The sequence below is a fragment of the Myodes glareolus genome, chromosome 16, assembly GCF_982192425.1.
Source record: "Myodes glareolus chromosome 16, mMyoGla1.1, whole genome shotgun sequence".
Classification (NCBI taxonomy): domain Eukaryota; kingdom Metazoa; phylum Chordata; class Mammalia; order Rodentia; family Cricetidae; genus Myodes; species Myodes glareolus.
In genome coordinates this window covers 48,094,870-48,099,145 of record NC_142041.1, presented here as the reverse complement: position 1 = coordinate 48,099,145, position 4,276 = coordinate 48,094,870, and positions in this window count along the sequence as shown.

The following is a 4,276-nucleotide window of genomic DNA, read 5'->3' as shown; positions in this document are numbered from 1 at the left end:
ATTATATCAGATATTTCATTACAGTCACAGAAAGATGACTAAGAGTATGACAAAATATTTTTCTCTCCCCTACTTTTTTCTGTTTTTTATTTAAAGGGAATATACTCTTTAGAAAGAAGGCAGCATCCTAAGCACAATGTATATTTGGTTCCTAGTTGCCTCTATTACCCAACTTTCTTTCGTTCTTGTTGCAGTGGCACCATGATGTTCAGTAATCACATGCAAGGTCCTTCTGTGGTGTGTATGCTTTTCACATATATTATTAGTGTTGATATGTTTGTATTCCCCAAATTAATATGTTAAAATACTAATGCTTAAGGGATGAGACATGATCACATTATAAAAAAGTCATGAATGGGATCAGTGACCTTTAGAAAAAGGCCCGTTGAGTTCCCTTGCCCTTTCCATCATGCAAGGATACAGAACTAGTAATAAAATCCACTATTGCTGTCGAAACAAACGTGAAAGAGCAAACAAGCAGCAACACTCCGTCCATACCAGCACCTGTACCAGTTTCTGCATGGCCGGAGGTAGATCTTCAGCGGATACCCAACAGTCCAATGCCATCACCTTGGATGTCCCAGCTTTCACAGCTACTCAGTTTCTGTTGTTTATCAACTACACTTTTGGTGGAATTTTTTTTAGTCCCTGAATGGATTAAGAAATATATTTAAGTGATAAATTCTGATTCATATGAACTGAACCTTTGTATCTTGGGGTCTTCCTCTTCCTTGTCAGTGCCATTGGTGGGACTTACATGTATGAAATATGTGTAAACTCTCAAGTATTAGAACATCTAGTTCACCATTTAGGAATTTAAAAAAAATTGAAGAGGGTCATCTTGCTTCTTCTTAGATGCCCCTCATCAGGGGTCTCTCATGAGTTCCTCTGTCTCTCCCATTTCACTCCTTTATTTTCTTGTGTTGCCTGTTTCTCTTGCCTATAGTCCTCACGTTGTGGGTAAAAGCCACTTCTGATATCCAGCTTTATATAGACAGTATAGAATATAGTACAGGGTTCCCCAAACATTACATAATTTTACATTAATTACCAAAATACAGATATTGGATAATATTTAAAAATACAAACTATGGATGTAAGTAACTATGCATTGGGGAAGCAGGCTAGTGATCAGCCCAAGAGAGATCATGGGCTTTGAACTGCTGCAGATCTGGCTTTCAGTCTTGACTCCTCCAGTTGTTAACCTCCAAAGCTTTAATTCTTCATCTAAGAAAAAAAGTACCTTTGTTTCTTATCTTACATTTTCTTAGGACATTTACAAATGAAATCATGTTTGTGTGGCCTTGTCACATAAAGCTTATTCTGGTAATAATGTTACTAACAGCGAGGATGAGCCTATATCCACCTGATAGTAGTTGCTTCAATAGTATCAATAGCTACCCTGTTTTGGGCACTTACCAAGTGGTCCACTTATCACAATCATACTATATGATTTTTATTTAATGGAAAATTACAGGATACCATTTATGCATTTTAAAACTTTTTATTGATTTTTTTGTGAATTTAACTTCATGTATGCCAATCCCATTCATCTCCCTGCCTCTCCATATCCACCCTCCATCCTTGCCTACCTGACAAAAGGAAAACAAAAAAATAAAAATAAAAATTGAAAAAAATCTTGTCATGATAGCTGCAGTGTGTCACAGCCCAAGCAGCTGTCCATACAAATATTCCTTGCAGTGAGTCACTGGTCTGGTTCGAGGCCTCTGGCTTCTGCTACACGATCCATACTGGATCCTCACTTAGACTCCTCTGAGATATCCTGCTGTAGCCTTGTGTCATAGAGATGTCACAGGGTCAGTTCTGCAGGGCCAGTCCCTTCACATACCCTAGCACTTCCTAGATGTTCTTAGATGGGGTAAATGGAGTGGGCTAATTCAAAGTCCTGGATCTGGGCCTGGATGGCAGCTGAGTTGGTCAACCTGCCCACTCGTCTTCTTCTTTGCTCTGGTGAGGGATGGGGTCAGCTCGCCTGCCCATGTCAGCTGTCAAGAAGTGGAACCAGCTCTCCAGCAAGGCTCTTGCTATTGGGGCCAGCTCTACTGCACCCATGCCACTAGGCCCTGCTCTCCCAAATTGCCCAGACAAGTGGCAGACCCAGCTCTCTTTCTCTGACATCCATGGCTGACTCTACTGTGTCTCCCAGGGGAAGTTTAGGGTCTCTTTCCTGAGTGCTGCAGCTGGCAAGGGGCAGGACCACCTCTACTGCTCTCCTGGGGAGCTCACCTGCCTGCCTGCCTGCTATAGATGGTGAGGGGAAGGAGAGGGACATTTTTCTGTTTTTCTACTTTTTATGTGACAAATTATATTCTTTTTTGACCATGATGAATCATATTTACCATATAAGCCATCTGGCTTAGTAGATATAGTTGCAAATGACTTAATAAAGATTGACAATTCTCCTGACCTGTCTTTTAAAACATTTAAGAAGTGAAAGTAGTGATTTTTATTTACTTGCTTTTTTATTTCTTTATTTGTCACTAAAATATACTTTGAATTTTTCATACATATATACAATGTATCATAGTCTTATCAATATTGGCATATATCTGTGTTGTCTGTCAACATATCAAAGCCCATGCTGGCCTTCAGGCTCCTTCAGTTCCTTCACACATATTTATTACATATCTCAAAGCCCACACTAGCATCCTGGCCCTTCATACAAGCTCTTCTACCATAAACTCCCAAACTGCTCAAGTTAGCAGGGTTCTTTCCCCCAAGCTACTCATCCATCTTATAACTTGCACAATCTGTCTACACTCCCAGTTCCCCATCCCTGGCCATGTCTAGCCTGCTTCAATTCTCTCTTGGTCCTGGACTTTGGATTTCTCTCTCTCTTATCCACAATAAAAATTGTCCCCCAAATCATGGAGCAGCAACCATATTGTTATCTTTATTGCACCCTTGCTAATAACAATAACCATTTTTAAAAAAATAACAGTAGGGGGTTTCCTCTAGTGCCTGTGACCTGGCTGTGGACTTTTAAGAAACAAGTTTCCTATGGTAGGTATGAATTCCATCCTGTGAAATAAGTGTAAAATCCAATCAGAAAGTGGTTGGTTACCATGTGACAGTCATGCCACTACGATTATAGGCATGCACCAATATGCTGAGCATTTATGTAAATGATAGGGATCCAAACTCAGGTCTTCATGTTTGCATAGCAAGCCCTTTATCAAATTAGCCAATGATAAACCAGCCTGCCTTCATCTTGCAACTTGAAAGTCATTTTATAGTAAGAACAAACTGGGTTCATTATTGTTTATGATTAAACCTATGTTTCCCAAGGATTCAGTTATGCCTGACCAGTAACCTTAACTACAAATAGCTCTGTACTGCCTGTTCCAGGAAACTGACCCTCCCTTTGTTTCCAAAGGTTGTAATGACTATCTACGACTGCTTTGTTATGACTACCTGTTATGATACCATATAACCACCTTGCAATCAAGTCTTTGCTTCTGGAGGTCATTATGACTAATCTATTATGCTCACGTTCTGCTCCTGTTACCCCATCTATTTGCCCCCCCAAATCACCCATTTGGAAACCGCCTACCTACACCTGAGCTATAAAAACCTAGTCTTCCTCATGTCCAATGCTGACCTCTTGAGCCTTACCTTAGGGGGAGGTATCCCATGTGCATGAATGAGAAGCTTACTCTAATTGCTTGCTTTAATTAGTTTGGCCATGGTGATTTGGGTTGGTGGTCTTCCTCTTTGAATCTTTGGGATTAATCCCACCTCCCCAGCCTGAAAAAGAATGATTTGAGAATGCACAGGAACATTCATTGGAATTGTTATGCTCAAGATGAAATATAGTCAAGATTTTTACTACTTCCCCTAAGGAACAGTTCATTTTTGACGACAGTAGAATACAAGAGAGAAAGAAGGAGCAGGGGCCCCAAGCAAATTGAATAGTATAAGAAAAAGACATAGGTAGGTACAAATGTCCCAACTATTTTAGTGAGTGAGCCAACACCAAGAAGAATTAAATGTAATCCTCCATGGTCAGTTAACCCATAGATTAGAGACTTAAAGGGGCTATATGGTTCTGCCTAAGTTCAAGGCACAGATGAAAATTAGTTCCTCTGTTTATGGTCATTTTGAGCTCTAGAATATTCTAAGATCCAGAATTTTCTGAGGTTAGGAACAGTTCAGAACTTTCAAGCTCAGTTTTCCTGTAGATAACAGCTCAGCTTTCATAAGAAAGCAAAAATGGTCCAGGTTTTGGGACATGTAAATTCTGTATTGCTCATGG